Raw genomic sequence first — 27,902 nt, forward strand, 5'->3', positions numbered from 1 at the left:
AAATCAACCCTAAAGGTCGTCAGTCATCCTAACCACCTACTGCGTCCCTAATGGCACCCTATTCCCTACATAGGGCCCAGGGGTCTCTGGTCTAAAGTAGTGCACTACATAGGGAATAGGGTTCCGTTTGGGACTCATCCCCCCCTAGAGCGACCTGCAGCAGACCGTGGCCGTTATCCACCGGTTGCATATTACCTGACATTTGGTTATCTGGTTTTTAAACTGTTTTTTGGGTGCATTTTAAATGTATAGAGATGCTTAAAAAATCTACTGCTGTCAACTCCTCCCATTTTAAACTTGTATTTGTACGTGTGTTTTACGTGTTGCAATACGAAATATTTAAAGATCAGAATGTTTAAAATCGAGCTTGCTTTTGTTCTGGTGAAATGTGTATATATATATATTATATCTTGTGATTGTTGATTAAATAAAATAAACATTAAATTGCTATTCTTGCTTTATCATAGGAGTTTTAAGAAAATTCGTAATAATTCTGGATGTAAGTTTATGTTTGCGTTGAGCTAGTTGCTTATGTTTTATTGAGCTAGGTGCTAATGTTTGGTTGATCTAGGTGCTAATGTTTGGTTGAGCTAGTTGCTAATGTTTTATTGAGCTAGGTGCTAATGTTTGGTTGAGCTAGGTGCTAATGTTTGGTTGAGCTAGGTGCTAATGTTTGGTTGAGCTAGGTGCTAATGTTTGGTTGAGCTAGGTGCTAATGTTTGGTTGAGCTAGGTGCTAATGTTTGGTTGAGCTAGGTGCTAATGTTTGGTTGAGCTAGGTGCTTGGTTGAGCTAGGTGCTAATGTTTGGTTGAGCTAGGTGCTAATGTTTGGTTGAGCTAGGTGCTAATGTTTGGTTGAGCTAGGTGCTAATGTTTGGTTGAGCTCGTTGCTAATGTTTGGTTGAGCTAGGTGCTAATGTTTGGTTGAGCTAGGTGCTAATGTTTGGTTGAGCTAGGTGCTAATGTTTGGTTGAGCTAGGTGCTAATGTTTGGTTGAGCTAGGTGCTAATGTTTGGTTGAGCTAGGTGCTAATGTTTGGTTGAGCTAGGTGCTAATGTTTGGTTGAGCTAGGTGCTTGGTTGAGCTAGGTGCTAATGTTTGGTTGAGCTAGGTGCTAATGTTTGGTTGAGCTAGGTGCTAATGTTTGGTTGAGCTAGGTGCTAATGTTTGGTTGAGCTAGGTGCTAATGTTTGGTTGAGCTAGGTGCTAATGTTTGGTTGAGCTAGGTGCTAATGTTTGGTTGAGCTAGGTGCTAATGTTTGGTTGAGCTAGGTGCTAATGTTTGGTTGAGCTAGGTGCTAATGTTTGGTTGAGCTAGGTGCTAATGTTTGGTTGAGCTAGGTGCTAACGTTTGGTTGAGCTAGGTGCTAACGTTTGGTTGAGATAGGTGCTAACGTTTTATTGAGCTAGGTGCTAATGTTTGGTTGAGCTAGGTGCTAATGTTTGGTTGAGCTAGGTGCTAATGTTTGGTTGAGCTAGGTGCTAATGTTTGGTTGAGCTAGGTGCTAATGTTTGGTTGAGCTAGGTGCTAATGTTTGGTTGAGCTAGGTGCTAATGTTTGGTTGAGCTAGGTGCTAATGTTTGGTTGAGCTAGGTGCTAATGTTTGGTTGAGCTAGGTGCTAATGTTTGGTTGAGCTAGGTGCTAATGTTTGGTTGAGCTAGGTGCTAATGTTTGGTTGAGCTAGGTGCTAATGTTTGGTTGAGCTAGGTGCTAATGTTTGGTTGAGCTAGGTGCTAATGTTTGGTTGAGCTAGGTGCTAATGTTTGGTTGAGCTAGGTGCTAATGTTTGGTTGAGCTAGGTGCTAATGTTTGGTTGAGCTAGGTGCTAATGTTTGGTTGAGCTAGGTGCTAATGTTTGGTTGAGCTAGGTGCTAATGTTTGGTTGAGCTAGGTGCTAATGTTTGGTTGAGCTAGGTGCTAATGTTTGGTTGAGCTAGGTGCTAATGTTGGTTGAGCTAGGTGCTAATGTTTGGTTGAGCTAGGTGCTAATGTTTGGTTGAGCTAGGTGCTAATGTTTGGTTGAGCTAGGTGCTAATGTTTGGTTGAGCTAGGTGCTAATGTTTGGTTGAGCTAGGTGCTAATGTTTGGTTGAGCTAGGTGCTAATGTTTGGTTGAGCTAGTTGCTAATGTTTTATTGAGCTAGGTGCTAATGTTTGGTTGAACTAGGTGCTAATGTTTGGTTGAGATAGGTGCTAACGTTTTATTGAGCTAGGTGCTAATGTTTTATTGAGCTAGGTGCTAATGTTTGGTTGAGCTAGGTGCTAATGTTTGGTTGAGCTAGGTGCTAATGTTTGGTTGAGCTAGGTGCTAATGTTTGGTTGAGCTAGGTGCTAATGTTTGGTTGAGCTAGGTGCTAATGTTTGGTTGAGCTAGGTGCTAATGTTTGGTTGAGATAGGTGCTAACGTTTTATTGAGCTAGGTGCTAATGTTTTATTGAGCTAGGTGCTAATGTTTGGTTGAGCTAGGTGCTAATGTTTGGTTGAGCTAGGTGCTAATGTTTGGTTGAGCTAGGTGCTAATGTTTGAGTAATTGGGTTTGGACATTATGTACTCCTTATTTAACTAATAGGATTGCAAAGGAAATCCAGAGTTCCAGAATCAGGAGGAAACAAGCAGGAGTTCCGGAACCCTCCAACCAGGATTCCTGGAAAACCTGGACATTTTGGGAACGTTACCAGAATTTTGCAACTCAACACCCAACCCTGGTCTAAAGTAGTAAACTATGAAGGGAATAGGGCCCTGGTCTAAAGTAGTACACTATGAAGGGAATAGGGCCCTGGTCTGAAGTAGTGCACTATATAGGGAATAGGGCTCTGGTCTAAAGTAGTTCACTATGAAGGTAATAGGGCCCTGGTCTAAAGTAGTTCACTATGAAGGGAATAGGGCTCTGGTCTAAAGTAGTGCACTATATAGGGAATAGGGCCCTGGTCTAAAGTAGTGCACTATGAAGGGAATAGGGCTCTGGTCTAAGGTAGTACACTATGAAGGGAATAGGACCCTGGTCTAAAGTAGTACACTATGAAGGGAATAGGGCTCTGGTCTAAAGTAATACACTATGAAGGGAATAGGGCCCTGGTCTATAGTAGTACACTATATAGGGAATAGGGCCCTGGTCTAAAGTAGTACACTATCAAGGGAATAGGGCTCTGGTCACTAGTAGTTCACTATATAGGGAATAGGGCTCTGGTCTAAAGTAGTGCACTATATAGGGAATAGGGCCCTGGTCTAAAATAGTTCACTATCAAGGGAAATAGGGCCCTGGTCTATAGTAGTACACTATCAAGGGAATAGGGCTCTGGTCTAAAGTAGTTCACTATATAGGGAATAGGGTGGCATAGGGCCCTGGTCTATAGTAGTACACTATATAGGGAATAGGGCCCTGATCTAAAGTAGTACACTATCAAGGGAATAGGGCCCTGGTCTATAGTAGTACACTATCAAGGGAATAGGGCTCTGGTCTAAAGTAGTACACTATCAAGGGAATAGGGCCCTGGTCTAAAGTAGTACACTATGAAGGGAATAGGGCCCTGGTCTATAGTAGTACACTATCAAGGGAATAGGGCTCTGGTCTATAGTAGTGCACTATATAGGGAATAGGGCTCTGGTCTAAAGTAGTGCACCATATAGGGAATAGGGCTCAGGTCACTAGTAGTTCACCATATAGGGAATAGGGCTCTGGTCTAAAGTAGTGCACTATATAGGGAGCTAGTTGGGATGCGACCAGTGAGATGTGTTTGTTTGCCTTAATAACAGAAGGCCTCATTGACCAGTCTCATTAACCCTAACCCTCATTATGCCATTATGAGAAATAAAGACAACATTGGTAGGTATGCATGGGGGGTGCGGGGTTATGATTATATAACAATAATGAGAATATCTTGTTTATGTTTGTTGATAATGTTATTGAACATCGGTCCTGTCTGTCCTTCCTGTTGTCTTCTACCAGTCCTCCTGTCTGTCCTTCCTGTTGTCTTCTACCAGTCCTCCTGGCTGTCCTTCCTGTTGTCTTCAACCAGTCCTCCTGGCTGTCCTTCCTGTTGTCTTCAACCAGTCCTCATGTCTGTCCTTCCTGTTCTCTTCAACCAGTTTCATTTGCCCCGTTTATAGTTGGTTCTAACATGCGTCCAACATTCTGATTGTGCCCACATTCAGACATGCAGGTCTACACATGGTATTAAAATGTGTATCTTATTCGTCCCCTGTGTTTGCATTGTGACCAGATGTTCCCTCCCCGTAGGCTATTTATTTGACAGATATTCTTTCAAAATAACATATTATTTATTATTTTTAAGGTGTACACAATAAAGACACATTGTCGTCAGACAGGCATTGTGATCAGATCTTCCTGGTAGTCAGACAGACATTGTGATCAGATAGCTGTAAGTATAGACAGATGTGGACAGAGAAACCATTTTTAATCATCATTATCCCTCTAAAGTCATTGACAGGTGGCACCATTGACATATGGCATCAATATGTGTCTTAATTAACACACACACACACACACACACTGACACACGGCACACACAGTTGGAGAGGCTGGAGACGCGATCTGTCGGTGATCACTAGACTACAGACAGGAGGAGGGAGGATCTGTCAGTAATCACTAGACTACAGACAGGAGGATCTGTCAGTAATCACTACTCCATTGACTTGTTGGAAAGGTGGCATCCTATGACGGTGCCAACGTTGAAAGTCACTGAGCTCTTCAGTAAGGCCATTCTACTGCCAATGTTTGTCTATGGAGATTGCATGGCTGTGTGCTCGACTTTATACACCTGTCAGCAACGGGTGTGGCTGCAGTAGCCGAATCCACTCATTTGAAGGGGTGTCCACATACTTTTTGTACATATAGTGTAGGTGACCCTTTCACCTTGAGAAACACAATGAGGTGTGCAGCGTTGTAGGATCCAAATGATGGCCTACGTCCTACCACACCGTCTCCAGAGATAGCTGCACACATGGAGATGTTCCCCCCCCTCGTTGTAATAGTAACAGTAATGCAGTATATAGTGCTGTACCTGAACATATTCAGCCTGCAGTTGTTTCACCCGGTCGTTGTTTAACTCAAAAGGCACCAGGTAAATGTGTTTCATAGAAACCTGGTGCCTATGTAATTTACTGTAAATTGACATTACAATATGTAATTTACTGTAAATGTAATGTAATGGTAAAGCATAGTTCATATCCTCTGCTAAGGCTCGGGAACCTGTCGATCCGGCTGAGGAGTGAGAGCCTGATGAGCCGGCTGAGACCTCCCCCGATTGCCTAGGGTGAGGCACGGGAACCTGTTCACCCAGCTTTCGGCATGGGAGCCTACAAACCGGCTGAGGCCTCCCAGGTAGCTCCGGCTCCAACACCCGGACCCGACATCACCCCCAACACAAAAACAAACAAAAAACCCTCCCTGATGCTTCCCTTTGTTCAGTGTGTTTCTGCTCCTGTTTCATGACGGTGCGATGTTGGTGTTTCTTGTTCATTTATTTATTAAAATGTATTCACTCCCTGAACTTACTTCCTGACTTTCAGCGTACATCCTTACAATCCTGCTCCATGGTGAAAGAAATTGCAAGTGTTCACACACCCCCTTTTATTTTGTATCTATTTTAGGGGGTAGATCAGCTTTAATATTGCAGATAGAATTGTAGCTTCCATCAATGTAATTGTCTGCATAATTTCCAATCTCCCATATATATATTTTTTTATTTTTTATGTAAAAATATATAAATTTTCCTTTATTATTGTCCCCTAACCCTACCACACCTCCCCTAATTGGAGTAAACTAATGGACAACAGTACCTAGGCCTCTACTTCCTGCTTATACATACTATATACATTTTACAGACATGTATTTTACATTAGTTATCTATTGTTTGTTTTTAGTACCATCCTTCAGCTCCCCTCAACCCCTCCCATCTATCTCTGAAGACCAGTCCCATCCTTCAGCTCCCCTCAACCCCTCCCATCTATCTCTGAAGACCAGTCCCATCCTTCAGCTCCCCTCAACCCCTCCCATCTATCTCTGAAGACCAGTCCCATCCTTCAGCTCCCCTCAACCCCTCCCATCTATCTCTGAAGACCCATCCCATCCTTCAGCTCCCCTCAACCCCTCCCATCTATCTCTGAAGACCAGTCCCATCCTTCAGCTCCCCTCAACCTCTCCAATCTATCTCTGAAGACCAGTCCCATCCTTCAGCTCCCATCAACCCCTCCCATCTATCTCTGAAGACCAGTCCCATCCTTCAGCTCCCCTCAACCCCTCCCATCTATCTCTGAAGACCAGTCCCATCCTTCAGCTCCCCTCAACCCCTCCCATCTATCTGAACTGTCATGGAATCGGTACATCGACAATCTCTTCCCAACTAGTTTGCAATCTACATGACACAGCTATAAGGTTTTTGGTCATTAAATGAAACTGGTATACTTTTTTAGTTATCACAATGTTCTTTAACCTATTTTGGTCTTTAATGCCGACAGACAAGTTCATAACTTTCCCCCCTTCTACTTGCCTCTTCTATTTTTCCAGAATTCTGCAATTAGTTGGTAGTAATTTTGGGTAGATCAGACATTTCCATATATTTATTTTAGCTGCATGTGTGACATAACTCCACCAGTGCTATTTATGATATATTTTACAAAGATTATACCGTTGTAAAAAAAAATTTTTTTTGATCAATTAGTATATTTGAGTTTAACCAAAATATTTATTGTAATATTGGTTCTGTCTTTTCTTGTGGATTAAAATGAAATTACAAACAACTTTCTATGGCTTTTTTTTTTTAAATAGCAGTTTTGGGGGGAGATTATTTAATTTTCAAATAACCAAAAGTGAGAGGTTGTAATCTGAATAAAGGGGAAAAGGCCATTCTTGAACATGGGGTGAGACATTCTTACTAATCTGCTAGAGAACCAGTTCGGATTTAAGAATTTTTTTTTTTGTATGACTGAAGCCTTTAATGAGAGGTCTAATGCTTTAATATTTAATAATTTCTGCCCTCTGAATTCATATTCATTATATGAATAGGCCCGTTTAATTTTGTCTGGCTTGCCATTCCAAATAAAATTGAATATTATTTGCTCATATGATTTAAAAAACAAGCAAATTGTGGTTCCCACTATGTGAAATCAGTTAGCAATAACAAGTAGTCATTCTGTATGGTTATCATGTATCATACATGTCATTTAGATGTTTATACTTTACAAACACACATTTTGTTTCTGTAGTTCTCAAAATCCATATATAGTAGACATAAATCTATAGGTTTACCAAACAGTTAAGTGGTTAACCATTAAGCGCAGTTGAATTAAGTGATGGTCAAATGTATTAAAACAGAATGAGAAGAGAATCATATGAAACGTGTTGTGAGCGTTGCTTTGTGAAAGACAATGACTTTATATGAAAGGTATTTCTAGATTAAACTGATTAGGTTTTGGTGAAAAAGTTACTGTGTGATTTTGTGTCTTGTACTTTAGTCAATTGAAAATGTGCTGAAAGTAATAAAAACAGCCTTTTGATGATCTGTTGAGTTTAGTACTAAAGAGTTGTGAAATGTTACCACATCTGTTGAGTTTCACCACATACTTGTGAAAATAGTACCAAAGCGGTAAGAAAACTAAATATACAAGGTTTTTAGGATGTGGTTTTATGGTATTTACTGTGTTTCAAATCATATTTAAAAAAGCTTTCTGAAATGTTACTGTTTCATCCACAAGTTACCAAGTTACCAAGTGGTGCCTGGAGAAGTAGGTATATTCTCTAATTTTACAAACGACCTGCGAAGGAAAGGAGCCCGGGGTGAAAAGTTCTGTTTTCCGATAGTTTTGTGTGGGTTTTCCTATAGTTCCTATAGTTTTGTGTGGGTTTTCATATAGTTCCTATAGTTTTGTGTGGGTTTTCATATAGTTCCTATAGTTTTGTGTGGGTTTTCATATAGTTCTTATAATTTTGTGTGGGTTTTCATATAGTTCCTATCATTTTGTGTGGGTTTTCCTATAGTTCCTATAATTTTGTGTGGGTTTTCCTATAGTTCCTATAGTTTTGTGTGGGTTTTCATATAGTTCCTATAGTTTTGTGTGGGTTTTCATATAGTTCCTATAGTTTTGTGTGGGTTTTCATATAGTTCCTATAGTTTTGTGTGGGTTTTCCTATAGTTCCTATAGTTTTGTGTGGGTTTTCATATAGTTCCTATAGTTTTGTGTGGGTTTTCCTATAGTTCCTATATTTTTGTATGGGTTTTCCAACATCTTTTGGGGGCGGTTTCACTCTCAAATTACACTTTGTTTTTATAAAAAAAAACTACCAAAATTGGATGATCTAAGTCCTTAACAATGCTTACACCACATCAGGAGAACGTTTTTTAGGGAAAAATCAACAACAAAAAATATTTTTGTGAGGGTGTAGTTGCCCTTCAATGAAATGAATCTCCTCGCAAGAGAGTTTTTGGATAGCAGTGTTTCTGTAGACTACAATGTGTGACGGCAGAGTTTGCTAAACAAATGCCCTCCCGATTGATACATCATCATATCATTCTGCCAGGTAGGCAAACTTTGCAGTCAACATTTAATTTAGAAGGTTTTTGGGGAAAGCCTTTTGGAAACGTTAATTCAACCAGTTGAGAGCTGCAGGCAGTAGGTGGTGGAATCAGTGGCGATTCTAGCATGGCAATCCTGGTGGTGCAAACAACCCATTTTTTTTTATGCCTGCTAGCGAAGCCACTACACAAGTCTAAACAATACATTAAATGCACTATAACGGTGACAAACGCTGCCCACAAACGTTTAGGGTCTAAATAAAGCTGTCCTGACAGTGGATCTTACGTCTGACTTGTTTAAATATATATGGGTTCTACTGACTCCTTGTGGATTTGTGTAAGTCGGTTAAGAACCGCATTCTCCTTCGATAATGATGAATGTCAACATGAGTTTTGATCTTTGAACCATACACAAACATTATTACATTTATATTCAGTAAATTCATAATGTTTGTTCTTATATAATTAAACACTTAGCTCTAAGTATGAGCAAGTGTAAACAAACGAGCTGCGACGAGGTAGGCCTATTCATTCAGCGCTTTCAAAATGGACAGCAACAGAAATTCAGATAGATATTACCAGAGAGACCCAGACTCAGCGGTTAGCCTACCATCTGAAGTATGTTATTATGTAATTTTATGTTGTCTAAAAAGGAAGGACAATACAATCACGAGGATCCACTTTTATAGACAATAAACACACGCACAGACAGCACATTGAGCAAACAAAACAGCCTTCACAATATGAACTGGAATTACATTGGTCTATTAATGAACTTTCTGTTGAAAACAAATATCTGAATGGGAAGAGACTGTCACTGGTAACCATGGTTACAAGGAGGGTATACTATAATATAATATTGGAGAAAATTGAGAAAATCACCTGAGATAATTATAACACACAAAGTGTGAGAAAAACAATTAAATGCATCATTCTTACATTGCCTAAAATGATGAATAAGACACTAATGAGATAGACCTCCACTATAACAATGTAGATGTACAGTTTATGGAATATATGACGATAAACGGTTGAGGAAAACCCTCATTAACTTTTCCCAACTTTACGTAAATCACCAGCGGTGACCGCTGGGCGATGACCAATCATATCGAGTGGTTCCCGTGACGATGACCAATCATATCGAGTGGTTCCCGTGACGATGACCAATCATATCGAGTGGTTCCCGTGACGATGACCAATCATATCGAGTGGTTCCCATGACGAATCTGACGCGATGGGACCTACGGCTGGAGACTTTCTCCAGCAAAGATGGCTGACAGAAATACTAGGACGGAAGCAAATGTAATTAATGATAAAGTCACAACGATTCATGCTAGAAATGTACAGTTGAGAGGAATGTGTTAGCTAGATAGTGTAGAGACAAACGATTAGGCATTTTTTTGTTGTCATAAAGTTACTTACGAAATTCGCTATTCAGCAAGATAGCTGACTAGCTAACATTAGCCAGCTAGCTGACTAGCTTTATTGGTGTTGTGACATGAGTATGAAATTGTAATTCTGGTTGTTTAATGTTTTAGGGACTCCTGAAACAACCAGCAAACCAGACTGACGTCTTGTGAAACAGTGGATGTAAATAATCTAGCTAGCTAAAGCATTTACTACAAATTGAATGTACAATTTTGTAAGCTTGCCTTGCTGATATTTGCAATGCAGATGAAGTAACGTAGCTAGCTATTTTCTTGCTTATTGTGCAGTGCAGTGGAAGATAGAAATACATGTTTGCCTATAAATTAGATCTGTGTATGGACCCTAAAACGTTGGTATACATATTAGTTCAGAACCTAGCTATGATCCTCCGCTATCATAGCCAGCTGTATCAACTTCAAAACAGTCTGAATGACATTAATGAAGCCTATGGATTGAGTAGAATATATAATAACTTTGTGCCAAGGATGCAAGTCGTATATACATGTAGTTATTGAGATCCCACATTGTAGCCTGTACATTTAGTATATTAACTGATCATGTACTCTACCCTGGTAAATAAAGGTGCAGTTCAGGTATGAATGTCTTTGAGGTTATTTTTCAGTCATATCCAACACCAGGAGTATCAAATTACAGTCTTTGAATGATGCCGTGTCTGCAGGTATTAGAATTATATACTTCAACAGTGTTTACCAATCTTGGTCCTGGGACATCAATGGTTACACATTGTAACTATGCAATAGACTAGAAACCTGATTTAACTAGTTAAAGATTGATTTGTAATTCATATATACAGAAATAGAATTTAAAAAAAACAGTACACTACAATTCCTATACATCATGTAAATACTCTAAAACCAGTTCATCTCAATATCTAATTTCCTTCATCGGCATTGATCTGATAAACACAGGATAGTATTTCATCAAATGAGGGACTTAATGTCAACCAGTAGAGAATGTGAAACGCTTTATTGAAATAAGTTCATTATACAAGTGTTATAAATATTGTAATATTATAAATACAAGTTCAATCTGTACTTCAATGCACATCTGGTGTGCATTATAACAACAAAGGAAGGAGGTGGCGAGAGAGAGGTGTAGAAGACAGACAGGTAAAGAGGTAAGAAAAGAGGAGCAGCGTATGATTAATGAATCACAGTGCTACCCTAATATTATCTCAGGTCATCACAATGACATAATTGTGTCTAATGGTGTCTCCTAACCAGCCTTGGGCTCCTAGTCGGCCTGACGGTTATCTTAAGAGCGGGTGAGGTGGCGATGACGGGACTGAGTGTTGGCATCCTCTCTCACATCAAAACATACCTGTTTATTCCATGAGTAACTCTGTGTTGTTGTTTGTGTCGCACTGCTTTGCTTTAACTTGGCCAGGACGCAGTTGTAAATGAGAGCGTGTTCTCAACTGGCCTACCTGGTTAAATAAAGGTGAAAAAAACTAATTAAATTCCTGCATATGGAGAGACTGAATAAAAATAAATTAAAAATAAACAAGGCTTAAACTAACAGTCTCAGTCATCATAATCATCAAGAGGTGAAATGCAAAACTGACCTGGGATCATTAACTCTGGGACTACTACATCTCTATTTCAATGTAAAGTATCTCTTGAATAATACTTCCTGTTGACCTGACCAAGTGACCTCTCACCTCTGATCATGCTGTGTCCTCCATGTAGCCAGTTCAGATGCAGGAGGGGTTCACCGACAGAGCTGATATAACCTAGAGGATTTAGGGAGAAGGGGAGAGAGGGATGAAGTGAAGGAGAGACTTATTGAGAAAATAAGGTAGTTAAAGAGACAGTGTTCAACAGGAATCTGTGTGTGTGTAACGGATGTGAAATGGCTAGCTAGTTAGCGGTGGTGCGCGCTAATAGCCTTTCAATCGGTGACGTCACTTGCTCTGAGACCTTGAAGTAGTGGTTTCCCCTTGCTCTGCAAGAGCCGGGGCTTTTGTGGAGCGATGGGTAACGATGCTTCGTGGGTGACTGTTGTTGATTTGTGCAGAGGGTCCCTGGTTCGCGGCGAGGGGACGGACTAAAGTTAAACTTTTACATGTGGCCTCACCTGGTGTCCACACCACACTAAGTGGCTGCAGAGTACTTTATGCTGAAAAACATGAACGGACACACAAGGACAAACAATATAGCGTAGTTATAGAAATAATACGTGTCTTACTATTCTCCATGTTTGGCCCTCTTGCCTATTCTTTGAAGGTGGAAGGAGCCAGTTATACACCGGAGCCTGCTTACTGCACAACACAATCCATCAATCAGATTGATACAATGTGTGACGGAAGAGTTTGCTAAACAAATGCCCTCCCGATTGATACATCATCATATCATTCTGCCAGGTAGGCAAACTTTGCAGTCAACATTTAATTTAGAAGGTTTTTGGGGAAAGCTTTTAAAAACGTTAATTCAACCAGTATAGGGTGGCTAATTGTTCTAATTTTTTTCAATATGGGTGATTTAAAATAGCCTGTTTTGTTTTTGCACAGACATCACACCCTTACCTAAACAGCACCCTCACCTGAGAAGTAGATATCAAAACGGAGAGAAACTGGGCATTTTATATTTTATTTTTATTTGCCAAGTCAGTTAACAAATTTTTATTCACAATGATGGCCTATCAAAAGGCAAAAGGCCTCCTGCGGGGGCGGGATTAAAATAAATTAAATAAAAATAGGACAAAACACACATCACGACAAGAGACAACAACACTACATAAAGAGACCTAAGACAACATGGCAGCAACACATGACAACACAGCATGGTAGCAACTCAACATGACAACACAGCATGGTAGCAACTCAACATGACAACATGGTAGTAACAATATGGCAGCAGCACAGGGTAAACATTATTGGACCCAGACAACAGACAACAGCACAAAAGTCAAGAAGGTAGAGACAACAATACATCACGCAAAGCAGCCACAACTGTCAGAATGAGTATCCATGATTGAGTCTTTGAATGAAGAGATAAAACTGATATAACTGCAGTTGACATAGCTAAGTAAATGGAAGAATACTCTTATTGCAATGTGAATGGCTCTTAAGAGCCTTTGGTTGTGCATAGTGTAGTCTATGGTGTTGCCAGGGAACAGCACCCTCAAAAAAGTATGTGGTGAAGAAATCCCGCACACAGATCCCCCTTCTGGTCCTCGTGTCCATCCTCATGACGTTATGCAGGACACAGGTAGCCTTCACTCACCTGAATTCCTCCAGGAGGCAGTCCCAGATGACCCTGGTCACCCAACCTTGCAGTGCCCTACATGTTAACTGCAGGCAATCGTTTTGAAGGAATCTTCAGTTATAAGGTATCCGTAGGAATTTGGAAGATAATGTCAATATCAAACTTTTACATCACCAGTTCATTGTAGATTACTAACGTATATAATATCCCTTAAAACAAATCATGATAACATTGGATTGATAGATGTGCATGTGTAGCATGTGACAATAACAGGATCACATCAAGGATAACATTACAAATTAATATATAAATACCACTTGAAGCCTGAGGAGTTGATCATTTGTGTCAGCTGTGCAGTGCTAAGGCAACAACGTGCACCCCTTTGAGTCCCCTTCCACAGCTCTCTGTATCTGAGGACAGAAAACCTCAAAAGAAACAGACTTCATTATAGTCCAATTACACCACACTGAATATTATGTTACTATTATCTCCGTCCTCACTTCTAGGGACTGGAACTACACAAGTACCTGCCCTATCCAGAATATCCTACTGTCTCACTTTGACAGTCCTTTCACCCTCCTCCATGACTGTTAGCTAGCTACCTACAAATGCATTTGGAGTTTGTTTTTTTACAGGGATAACTACATCAAGATAGCTAGCTAATATGATGTTAGGTAGCTGGTGACATTTAATTCACTTAGCTAGCCATCTATACAGTTGGCCAGATAGGTAACTAGCTAGCTCATTTCAGTTAGCCTGCACTGTAGCTAACGTTAGTTAGCTAATAATACATTTTTTCATAAAAATAAAAACATTTTTAGACATGTATTGACTTACTTGAATAGGTTCTCCGCCATGTGGACGATTGGAAACAGGGCAGCAAACTGTGTTGTCACAAGAGCGTTTTACTATTGTAATGACCTGACTAGATCACAAAGGAACAATTGTCCAGACAAAGGCCTGAGTTCCCGGTTTCCCAACTCCACAGGCTACTGTTTGGCTGTAGCCCACGACAAATAAATGAAAGATACTCGTATAAAACAACCCGTGACCTTCTCTTGTGAAAAGAGAGAGACCAATGTCAAAAACGTGTCCTTAAACTTGCAACGTAATGACACCGTAATGCATACATTTTAAATTACATTATGGGTGCTAAACATACAAATAAAAAAATATATACCAAAACATTTTCCTTAAAGTATAATTTTTTGAGATTACAAATGATACTGTCCCCATTACAACAACACAAATACTTAAATACATGCAATTTTGTCCTTGAAACATTTAATTGAAATACTGTAGAATTCTATTCATTCATATGAAGGACTGTTCCTACTGTGGAGTGACAATATGACCGATTGGTGGCTTCAAATCCTCTCAAAGGTCAATACATAGCATCAACTATCCAAGGTTTATAGCATTGGAGTTACCTAATAAGTTAAAAGTGAAAGTAAAAAGTACATATGTTGCTGCCATTTTGAAACAACTGCGCCATGAAGGTAACATTTTTGTTTTAATTTAAGATAGCAAATATTGTGGTTTATCACAGGTTTAGAGACCAATTGTTTTACATGAGCATTTTACATGAACAGGTTTACTTCTATGGACGTGTTTTAAGGACGTCGTAACGTTGGAAACAAAAGTCTGGGCGAGGCCGTGGGCTGCGGACTATATCGAATCAAGATAGTTATGTAAAGTTGTGTAAAGGCTATCATATTCTTAAAGTTATGACATTGAATATAGCTTGTAACTCACAACAGCAGCAGGCATCTAACAAGTCTACATTTCGGTAAACCGCTGTAGCCGAGTTTAGGCTACCATCTAATCTGCGGATGGGATGCCAGCGCATGGTTTTAGAAATAAACAGCTATAAACGATATAGATTTCATACAATGTTAATTATTAACTTCCCTTTGGTATGTGAAATAATGTCATGTTTGATCTTTGGTATCCTTTAGTCATGTATCCTATAGATTCTTTGTTTTTGTTTTTTGTCCCACTGAATTACATTTAGGAAGCCACATCCGAACGTCAGCAACATCGTAGGATTCCTGCTATTTTATATTATTTTATTTAAATCGCTGTTTTTCCACAATAGGTCAACAATCTGTCTTTCTGTGAAATATGCTGAGCAACAATAAACTGCCTTTGACTTTCATCCGCCGTCATTTCTGAGAAGGAGCGGATGGAAATCTCCTGACGGCTATGAGGAGAGTGAAGTAAATATGAACAAAGACAGGTAAATTACCCTGTCATTAGGTTTATCTGTATTTTATTGGTTTATTCATAATCTCAAAAGCAAATGTTGATGATATGTGTCCAATTCAAATGCAACTACGGGCTGTTGTTAATAATAAATAATAATTAGAAAAAAGCGCGAGGTGTGACACAGCTGGGGTGTATTCACTAGGAAGGAAACGGGAAGAGATTTACATGAATTTGTCCAGTGAGAAACTGTGGTTTTCGTTGCAAAACGTTTTTCTACGGTGTGTTCTAATTAATACACTCCTGGCAGGTGCCGTTTTAGCACACCTGCTGGTGATTACTAAAACACTGCCCCAATCAGTAGCCAAACGTTGCCTATAGAAATGCCACCAGTGGCATAGAGTCGACGCTATTCCACATGCTTATTGCGTTCCAAAACGTTGCGTCTTGCTGAACGCGCCCCAGTAATGTTTTTTTATACACGGAAGTATAAGTGAAATATATCTACACTCGAGCTAACGAGAGGGACCTACCTGTATTTTACCAATAGAAACTCTCGTTTTCGTTACAAAACGTTGTTCTGTTGCTACTGTGTGCACTTATGAATACACCCCTTTTCAGTGTCGTTGATGCGCAGCGAGCTCAGCCCGTGACTGGATGAGTTCAGACTAGAAAATTGCCTCAACTGTCGGGTCCTTTATTTTTGAAAAGTTAGCTAAGCTAGCCAACACATTTCATACATTTTGTCAACTTATTTTGTTCAGAAAAAAGATTCTGTATGTATACATCTACCTGGTTTAAGGGTTGTAGTAGGGTCAATATACTACCAGAGAGGTTGGTAATAGGTACAGTATATATGTACCTGGTTTATGGGTTGTAGTAGGGTCAATATACTATCAGACAGGTTGGTAGTAGGTACAGTATATATCTACCTGGTTTATGGGTTGTAGTAGGGTCAATATACTACCAGACAGGTTGGTAGTAGGTATATATCTACCTGGTTTATGGGTTGTAGTAGGGTCGATATACTGCCAGACAGGTTGGTAGTAGGTATATATCTACCTGGTTTATGGGTTGTAGTAGGGTCAATATACTGCCAGACAGGTTGGTAGTAGGTATATATCTACCTGGTTGACAGGTTGGTAATATGTCGAATGGCAATGGAAGAGTTGGTTAGATTATTCATTTAAGTTTATTTGAACAGGGACAATGTACAACAAAAACACAAGTCTCAATTCCACTTGAGAAATTATGGTTTGTAGCCTACCAGATTTAGCTAGCAGCTATTTCCATCTGCAGTCCCCAGGCAGGGGAACAACCAAGGCTGGTCCTACAGGGCTGGTCCTACAAGGCTGGTCCTACAGGGCTGTTCCTACAGGGCTGGTCCTATAGGGCTGGTCCTACAGGGCTGGTCCTACAGGGCTGGTCCTACAGGGCTGGTCCTACAAGGCTGGTCCTACAGGGCTGGTCCTACAGGGCTGGTCCTACAGGGCTGGTCCTACAGGGCTGGTCCTACAGGGCTGGTCCTACAAGGCTGGTCCTACAGGGCTGGTCCTACAGGGCTGGTCCTACAGGGCTGGTCCTACAGGGCTGGTCCTACAGGGCTGGTCCTACAGGGCTGGTCCTATAGGGCTGGTCCTACAGGGCTGGTCCTACAGGGCTGGTCCTACAGGGCTGTTCCTACAGGGCTGGTCCTACAGGGCTGGTCCTACAGGGCTGTTCCTACAGGGCTGGTCCTACAGGGCTGGTCATACAAGGCTGGTCCTACAGGGCTACATGCGCCGAATACAACAGTGAAATGCTTACTTACAAGCCCTTAACCAACAATGCCGGTTTAAGAAAATACCAACAACAAAAAAAGTAAGAGATAAGAAAAACAAATGATTAAAGAGCAGCAGTAAAAAACAATAGCGGGGAAAAATACAGGGGGTACTGAGTCAATGTGGAGGCTATATACAGGGTGTACCGGTACAGAGTCAATGTGGAGGCTATATACAGGGGGTACCGGTACAGAGTCAATGTGGAGGCTATATACAGGGGGTACCGGTACAGAGTCAATGTGGAGGCTATATACAGGGGGTACCGGTACAGAGTCAATGTGGAGGCTATATACAGGGGGTACCGGTACAGAGTCAATGTGGAGGCTATATACAGGGGGTACCGGTACAGAGTCAATGTGGAGGCTATATACAGGGGGTACCGGTACAGAGTCAATGTGGAGACTATATACAGGGGGTACCGGTACAGAGTCAATGTGGAGACTATATACAGGGGGTACCTGTACAGAGTCAATGTGGAGGCTATATACAGGGGGTACTGGTACAGAGTCAATGTGGAGACTATATACAGGGGGTACCGGTACAGAGTCAATGTGGAGACTATATACAGGGGGTACCTGTACAGAGTCACTGTGGAGGCTATATACAGGGGGTACCGGTACATTTACATTTAAGTCATTTAGCAGACGCTTTTATCCAGAGCGACTTACAAATTGGTGCATTCACCTTATGATATCCAGTGGAACAACCACTTTACAATTGTGCATCTAACTCTTTTAAGGGGGGGGGGGGGTTAGAAGAATTACTTTATCCTATCCTAGGTATTCCTTAAAGAGGTGGGGTTTCAGGTGTCTCCGGAAGGTGGTGATTGACTCCGCTGACCTGGCGTCGTGAGGGAGTTTGTTCCACCATTGGGGTGCCAGAGCAGCGAACAGTTTTGACTGGGCTGAGCGGGAACTGTACTTCCTCAGAGGTAGGGAGGCGAGCAGGCCAGAGGTGGATGAACGCAGTGCCCTTGTTTGGGTGTAGGGCCTGATCAGAGCCTGAAGGTACGGAGGTGCCGTTCCCCTCACAGCTCCGTAGGCAAGCACCATGGTCTTGTAGCGGATGCGAGCTTCAACTGGAAGCCAGTGGAGAGAGCGGAGGAGCGGGGTGACGTGAGAGAACTTGGGAAGGTTGAACACCAGACGGGCTGCGGCGTTCTGGATTAGTTGTAGGGGTTTAATGGCACAAGCAGGGAGCCCAGCCAACAGCGAGTTGCAGTAATCCAGACGGGAGATGACAAGTGCCTGGATTAGGACCTGCGCCGCTTCCTGTGTGAGGCAGGGTCGTACTCTGCGAATGTTGTAGAGCATGAACCTACAGGAACGGGTCACCGCCTTGATGTTAGTTGAGAACGACAGGGTGTTTTCCAGAATCACGCCAAGGTTCTTAGCCCTCTGGGAGGAGGACACAATGGAGTTGTCAACCGTGATGGCGAGATCATGGAACGGGCAGTCCTTCCCCGGGAGGAAGAGCAGCTCCGTCTTGCCGAGGTTCAGCTTGAGATGGTGATCCGTCATCCACACTGATATGTCTGCCAGACATGCAGAGATGCGATTCGCCACCTGGTTATCAGAAGGGGGAAAGGAGAAGATTAATTGTGTGTCGTCTGCATAGCAATGATAGGAGAGACCATGTGAGGATATGACAGAGCCAAGTGACTTGGTGTATAGCGAGAATAGGAGAGGGCCTAGAACAGAGCCCTGGGGGACACCAGTGGTGAGAGCACGTGGTGCGGAGACAGATTCTCGCCACGCCACCTGGTAGGAGCGACCTGTCAGGTAGGACGCAATCCAAGCGTGGGCCGCGCCGGAGATGCCCAACTCGGAGAGGGTGGAGAGGAGGATCTGATGGTTCACAGTATCAAAGGCAGCCGATAGGTCTAGAAGGATGAGAGCAGAGGAGAGAGAGTTAGCTTTAGCAGTGCGTAGCGCCTCCGTGACACAGAGAAGAGCAGTCTCAGTTGAATGACTAGTCTTGAAACCTGACTGATTTGGATCAAGAAGGTCATTCTGAGAGAGATAGCAGGAGAGCTGGCCAAGGACGGCACGTTCAAGAGTTTTGGAGAGAAAAGAAAGAAGGGATACTGGTCTGTAGTTGTTGACATCGGAGGGATCGAGTGTAGGTTTTTTCAGAAGGGGTGCAACTCTCGCTCTCTTGAAGACGGAAGGGACGTAGCCAGCGGTCAAGGATGAGTTGATGAGCGAGGTGAGGTAAGGGAGAAGGTCTCCGGAAATGGTCTGGAGAAGAGAGGAGGGGATAGGGTCAAGCGGGCAGGTTGTTGGGCGGCCGGCCGTCACAAGACGCGAGATTTCATCTGGAGAGAGAGGGGAGAAAGAGGTCAAAGCACAGGGTAGGGCAGTGTGAGCAGAACCAGCGGTGTCGTTTGACTTAGCAAACGAGGATCGGATGTCGTCGACCTTCTTTTCAAAATGGTTGACGAAGTCATCCGCAGAGAGGGAGGAGGGGGGGGAGGGGGAGGAGGATTCAGGAGGGAGGAGAAGGTGGCAAAGAGCTTCCTAGGGTTAGAGGCAGATGCTTGGAATTTAGAGTGGTAGAAAGTGGCTTTAGCAGCAGAGACAGAAGAGGAGAATGTAGAGAGGAGGGAGTGAAAGGATGCCAGGTCCGCAGGGAGGCGAGTTTTCCTCCATTTCCGCTCGGCTGCCCGGAGCCCTGTCCCGGTACAGAGTCAATGTGGAGACTATATACAGGGGGTACCGGTACAGAGTCAATGTGGAGACTATATACAGGGGGTACCTGTACAGAGTCAATGTGGAGGCTATATACAGGGGGTACTGGTACAGAGTCAATGTGGAGACTATATACAGGGGGTACCTGTACAGAGTCACTGTGGAGGCTATATACAGGGGGTACCGGTAAAGAGTCAATGTGGAGACTATATACAGTGGGTACCTGTACAGAGTCACTGTGGAGGCTATATACAGGGGGTACCGGTACAGAGTCAATGTGGAGACTATATACAGGGGGTACCGGTACATAGTCGGAATAGACCTATAATACTAGTGATGTGGACTGGAATAGGTCTATATTACTTGTGATATGTACTGGAATAGGAATATATTACTAGTGATGTGGACTGGAATAGGACTATATTACTAGTGATATGGACTGGTATAGGACCATATTACTAGTGATGTGGACTGGAATGGGACTATATTACTAGTGATATGGACTGGTATAGGACTATATTACTCTTGATATGTACTGGAATAGGACTATATTACTCGTGATGTGGACTGGAATGGGACTATATTACTATTGATGTGGATTGGAATAGGACTATATTACTAGTGATATGGACTTGAATAGTTCTATATTACTAGTGATATGGACTGGTATAGGACCATATTACTAGTGATGTGGACTGGAATAGGACTATATTACTCGTGATGTGGACTGGAATGGGACTATATTACTATTGATATGGACCGGAATCGGACTATATTACTAGTGATGTGGACTGGAATAGGACTATAAAACTAGTGATGTGGACTGGAATAGGACTATATTACTAGTGATGTGGACTGGAATAGGACTATAAAACTAGTGATGTGGACTGGAATAGACCTATTTTACTAGTGATATGGACTGGAAGAGGACTATAAGACTAGTGATGTGGACTGGAATAGGACTATATTACTCGTGATGTGGACTGGAATAGGACTATATTACTAGCGATGTGGACTGGAATAGGACTATATTACTAGTGATGTGGACTGGAATAGGACTATATTACTAGCGATGTGGACTGGAATAGGACTATATTACTAGTGATGTGGACTGGAATAGGCCCATATTACTAGTGATGTGGACTGGAATAGGACTATATTACTCGTGATGTGGACTGGAATAGGACTATATTACTAGTGATTTGGACTGGAAGAGGCCTATATTACTAGTGATGTGGACTGGAATAGGACTATATTACTAGTGATGTGGACTGGAATAGGCCCATATTACTAGTGATGTGGACTGGAATAGACCTATTTTACTAGTGATATGGACTGGAAGAGGACTATAAGACTAGTGATGTGGACTGGAAGAGGCTGATATTACTCGTGATGTGGACTGGAATAGGACTATATTACTCGTGATGTGGACTGGAATAGGACTATATTACTAGTGATATGGACTGGAATAGACCTATTTTACTAGTGATATGGACTGGAAGAGGACTATAAGACTAGTGATGTGGACTGGAATAGGCCTATATCATATCTAACTGTTATTGGTTGGTCTACAGACCTATCATATCTAACTGTTATTGGTTGGTCTACAGACCTATCATATCTAACTGTTATTGGTTGGTCTACAGACCTATCATATCTAACTGTTATTGGTTGGTCTACAGACCTATCATATCTAACTGTTATTGGTTGGTCTACAGACCTATCATATCTAACTGTTATTGGTCGGTCTACAGACCTATCATCTCTAACTGTTATTAGTAGGTCTACAGACCTATGTCCTACTGGTTATACTGTGTAAAGTTATTTACTAGAATGATTTTAATATTTACCTGAACACTCTTCTCTGTGTCTGAAAGGTCTTTGGGAGCAGTGTCTCCTGCTCCAAGCCAACTCTCCTTGAGAAGTGACCACTCCATGGATCGACCAATCACATCTACAAATGGAGATCTCAGGTTTGTACAGTGACCACTCCGTGGATATACATTGCCTTCGGAAAGTATTCAGATCCCTTGACTTTTTCGACATTTTGTTCTGTTACAGCCTTATTCTAAAATGCATTTAAAATAAAGAATCTCAGGAATCTACACATAATACCCCATAATGACAAAGCGAAAACAGGTTTTCAGAAATGTTAGCAAATTTACCTTATTTACGTAAGTATTCAGACCCTTTGCTATGAGACTCAAAATTGAGCATCCTGTTTCCATTGATCATCCGTGAGATGCTTCTACAACTTGATTGGAGTCCACCTTTGGTCAATTCAATTGATTGGACATGATTTGGAAAGGCACACACCTGTCTATATAAGGTCCCACAGTCGACAGTGCATGTGGCCTCCATCATTCTGAAATGGCAAAAGTTTGGAACCACCAATACTCTTCCAAGAGCTGGCTGCACGGCCAAACTGAGCAATCGGGAGAAAGGGGCTTTGTCAGGGAGGTGAGCAAGAACCCGATGGTCACTCTGACAAAGCTCTAGAGTTCCTCTGTGGAGATGGGAGAACCTTCCAGAAGGACAACCAACCATCTCTGCAGCACACCAAGGCCTTTATGGTAGTGGCCAGACAGAAGCCAATCCTCAGTAAAAGGACATGACAGCCAGCTTGGATTTTGCCAAAAGTCACCTAAAGAGAAACAAGATTCTCTGGTCTGATGAAACCAAGATTGAACTCTTTGGCCTGAATGCCAAGTGTCACATCTGGAGGAAACCTGGCACCATCCCTACTGTGAAGCATGGTGGTGGCAGCATCATGCTGTGGGGATGTTTTTCAGCGGCAGGGACTGGGAGACTAGTCAGGATCGAGGCAAACCTGAACAGAGAAAATAACAGTGAGATCCTTAATGAAAACCTGCTCCAGAGCGCTCAGGACCTCAGACTGGGGTGAAGGTTCACCTTCCAACAGGACAATGACCCTAAGCACACAGCCAAGACAACGTAGGATTGGCCTTGGGACAAGTCTCTGAATGTCCTTGAGTGGCCCAGCCAGAGCCTGGAGTTGAACCCGATCCAACATCTCTGGAGAGACCTGAAAATAGCTGTGCAGCAACGCTCCTCATCCAACGTGACAGAGCTTGAGAGGATCACCAGAGAAAAATGGGAGAAACTCCTCAAATACAGGTGTGCCAAGCTTGTAGCGTCATACCCAAGAAGACTCTGTAATGCTGTAGTCACTGCCAAAGGTGCTTCAACAAAGTACTGAGTAAAGGGTCTGAATACTTAAGTAAATGTGATATTTCAGTTTTATTACATTTTTTACAAATGAGCAAAAATGTCTAAACCGTTTTTGATTTGTCATTATGGGGTATTGTGTGTAGATTGATGAGGGGGAAAACTATGTCATCCATTTTAGAATAAGGCTGTAAGGTAACAAAATGTGGAAAAAGTCAAGGGGTCTGAATACTTTCCGAAGGCACTGTACCTATCACGTAATAAAATATAGATCTCAGGTACGTAGTGACCTCTCCATGGACCCACCTATCACATTTACAGATGGAGATCGCAGGTACGTAGTGACCTCTCCATGGACCCACCTATCACATTTACAGATGGAGATCGCAGGTACGTAGTGACCTCTCCATGGACCCACCTATCACATTTACAGATGGAGATCGCAGGTACGTAGTGACCTCTCCATGGACCCACCTATCACATTTACAAATGGAGATCGCAGGTTTGTGTGTGTTATTCTATCTGTTCAAATGTATTATTGATTGAGTTCAGTAAGTTGTGCTCTAGCGTTATGATAGAAAATACTGTTACTGTACAGTATTATAATTTTGGTTATACTGTACATTTTCCATAACTGACTGACTGAGAAATATACTTCAGTTATTGATTCAGATGTACATATAATTCTGTCTTTGTTTAAATCCTCCTTTCCACAGTGGTAATCAGGAGAGGGTGGTGTCTCCGTGTCTGTCCATGAAGAGTGATTCGTCCATGGACAGGCCCATTATGTTTGGAAAAGGTGCCAGGTAAGTGAAGAACCTGACATAGAAATAACAGCCAATCACCTGATAGAAGATGAGTGTTCTACAAACAATGATGAATAAGTAATTGTGGTTCAAAATGAAAGAAAGAACAGCATTTATCATTCATAAACAAAACCCTCCTTGATGTTTCCACAGTGGTAATCAGGAGAGGGTGGGGTCTCCGTGTCTGTCCATGAAGAGTGATTGGTCCATGGACAGGCCCATTATGTTTGGAAAAGGTGCCAGGTAAGTGAAGAACAGAAGCTTTCTCATGTAAACACTGGTATAGTGCTGGAGGTAATGAATGTGAGGTTTAAAGGGGCAATCTGTGATTGCTACATCGATTATTTTACTTTTAAGTTAATGATATACATAGCCATTGACTGTTGAAGAATATAACTTATAAATATCTCATGAGCTCAGTTCAACTGTCGTACTCCATCAGAACCCAAAATATAAGCTTGTTTTACTCCAATGTTTGTAAACAACTGAATCGTCAACAAACAATGTATAGCTTCATAACATGGTTAAAACTTTCATTGTGATGTCATAGATGGCCAGTCCTGGCATCCATAGCCCCATCCATGAATTTGAGTGGTCACTTTTCTCAAACCCCATCCCAAAATTGTTTGCCCAAAAATGTGGCGGGTGTCCGCTTTCTTGTTGTTTGAACTGCAGATTGTCCCTTTAAAAAGTGTTGGAATTCCCCTGATTTTAAAGAGGTGAGATCCTGTTGTCACGCACTGACCTTAGATATCTGTTTTCTTTGTATTTTGGTTAGGTCAGGGTGTGACGAGGGTGGGTATGCTAGTTTTTGTATGTCTAGGGGTTTTGTAGGTCTAGGTAATATGTATGTCTATGGTGGCATGAATTGGTTCCCAATCAGAGGCATCTGTTTATCGTTGTCTCTGATTGGGGATCATATTTAGGTTGCCATTTTCCCTTTTGTGTTTGTGGGTTCTTGTTCTATGTTTAGTTGCCTGTCTGCACTATTCATATTAGCTTCACGGTTCATTTTGTTAGTTTGTTCAGTGTTCATTCTTATAATAAAGAAGAATGTAACTACACCACGCTGCACCTTGGTCTCCTCCTTACAACGATCGTGACACCTGTGAGTCTATCAGTCCAGGGCCGTATCCACAAAGCATCTCAGAAAAGGTCCTAGGAATCCTGTTAAAATCTGTTTTAAGACAAGAAAAACTCCCAGCTGAGAGTAGGTTTTTAGAGGATGTTAAGACACAGCTCAGAATATGTTTTAGGATGTTAAGACACTGCTCAGAGTAGGTTTTAGGATGTTAAGACACTGCTCGGAGTAGGTTTTAGGATGTTAAGACACTGCTCCGAGTAGGTTTTAGGATGACGTTAAGACACAGCTCAGAATAGGTTTTAGGATGACGTTAAGACACTGCTCAGAGTAGTTTTTAGGATGATGTTATGACACAGCTCAGAGTAGGTTTTAGGATGTTAAGACACTGCTCAGAGTAGGTTTTAGGATGTTAAGACACTGCTCTGAGTAGGTTTTTGGATGACGTTAAGACACTGCTCTGAGTAGGTTTTAGGATGTTAAGACACTGCTCAGACAATCTCAGAGCCAGAAGTTAAATGAACTCCTAAAAGTTTCTCAGCTGATAATCAGGACAGTTTGAGGTACTGCAAAGGAAAGATTGTGATGACGCTCATTGACTGGTTATTCCCCATCATTTGCATCAATCACGATGAGGCATCGCCAACTGTGAACTCTACAGCTTCAGACAACCACAGTGAATGTGACTGGACATCAAATGTTGTTTGATTTCATTTTCACCTGACACGATCACTTTGCCTACTCTTAATTATTGTCTAATATGTTTCCATGCGTAACCTTTTTTTTAACCAATTCTGATAGTTGTTAAAAGCGGAATTTTGACAATATTACCGTTATGTCACTCCCGTTTAGCAACTCTCAATTGCTTTGGTACAGTAGGCATCAAGTCACTTGCCGATTTTAATATTGAGTACAACATTTGAAAGGTCTATCATTTTCATCAAACACAATCAAAGTTAACATAAATATGCCTTCATTTGCCTAATGTAGACATATTTGTTAACATTGCGATGTTGCACTCCAAATGGATAACTTGAAGTCACATGATGTAGGTAATTCAATAATCCAAGGAAAAAGGTGTTTATTTATCAGCCTAGTGGTTATGAGTATTTAGGCATATCATATGAAATATGCATCATGTGAAATCATTGTCAAATAGAAATAACAAAATATTTATGTTTCTGTCCATTTAGAAACATAAATATTTTGATATTTCTAAATGGACAGAAACACAAAACAAACATGAAAGATGGATAGTTATTAAATTCTACAAATTCACACACTGACAAAACATCCCTTGATGTTTCCACAGTGGTAATCAGGAGAGGGTGGGGTCTCCGTGTCTGTCCATGAAGAGTGATTCGTCCATGGACAGGCCCATTATGTTTGGAAAAGGTGCCAGGTAAGTGAAGAACCTGACATAGAAATAACAGCCAATCACCTGATAGAAGATGAGTGTTCTACAAACAATGATGAATAAGTAATTGTGGTTCAAAATGAAAGAAAGAACAGCATTTATCATTCATAAACAAAACCCTCCTTGATGTTTCCACAGTGGTAAACAGGAGAGGGTGGTGTCTCCGTGTCTGTCCATGAAGAGTGATTGGTCCATGGACAGGCCCATTATGTTTGGAAAAGGTGCCAGGTAAGTAAAGAACAGAAGCTTTCTCATGTAGACACTGATATGGTGCTGGAGGTAATGAATGTGAGGTTTAAAAGGGCAATCTGTGATTGCTACATCGATTATTTTACTTTTAAGTTAATGATATACATAGCCATTGACTATTGAAGAATATAACTTATAAATGTCTCATGAGCTCAGTTCAACTGTCGTACTCCATCAGAACCCAAATTATAAGCTTGTTTTACTCCAATGTTTGTAAACAACTGAATCGTCAACAAACAATGTATAGCTTCATGACATGGTTAAAACTTTCATTGGGATGTCATAGATGGCCAGTCCTGGCATCCATAGCCCCATCCATGAATTTGAGAGTGCTCACTTTTCTCCAACCCCATCCCAAAATTGTTTGCCCAAAAATGTGGTGGGTGTTCGCTTTCTTGTTGTTTCAACTGCAGATTGTCCCTTTAGTGTTGGAATTCCCCTGATTTTAAAGAGGTGAGATCCTGTTGTCACGCTCTGACCTTAGATATCTGTTTTCTTTGTATTTTGGTTAGGTCAGGGTGTGACGAGGGTGGGTATGCTAGTTTTTGTATTGTCTAGGGTTTTTGTAGGTCTAGGTAATATGTATGTCTATGGTGGCATGAATTGGTTCCCAATCAGAGGCAGCTGTTTATCGTTGTCTCTGATTGGGGATCATATTTAGGTTGCCATTTTCCCTTTTGTGTTTGTGGGTTCTTGTTCTATGTTTAGTTGCCTGTCTGCACTATTCATATTAGCTTCACGGTTCATTTTGTTAGTTTGTTCAGTGTTCATTCTTATAATAAAGAAGAATGTACGCATACCACGCTGCACCTTGGTCTCCTCCTTACAACGATCGTGACACCTGTGAGTCTATCAGTCCAGGGCCGTATCCACAAAGCATCTCAGAAAAGGTCCTAGGAATCCTGTTAAAACCTGTTCTAAGACAAGAAAATCTCCCAGCTGAGAGTAGGTTTTTGGATGACGTTAAGACACTGCTCTGAGTAGGTTTTTGGATGACGTTAAGACACTGCTCTGAGTAGGTTTTTGGATGACGTTAAGCTGTTGAGGATGGGGGCGCTGTTGTGGCTATTTATGCTAATCGTGTAATTTTTTGAAACGGCTTCCCACAAAGTTCTTGATCGTACAATATGCATATTATTATTATTATTGGATAGAAAACAGTCTATAGTTTCTATAGGAGTTGAAATTTTGTCTCTAAGTGGAACAGAGCCCATTCTACAGCAATTTCCCTGACATGGAGTCAGATTTCAAAAATTTT

Source organism: Salvelinus namaycush, unplaced genomic scaffold (assembly GCF_016432855.1).
Source record: "Salvelinus namaycush isolate Seneca unplaced genomic scaffold, SaNama_1.0 Scaffold77, whole genome shotgun sequence".
In the NCBI taxonomy this organism is placed as follows: Eukaryota; Metazoa; Chordata; class Actinopteri; order Salmoniformes; family Salmonidae; genus Salvelinus; species Salvelinus namaycush.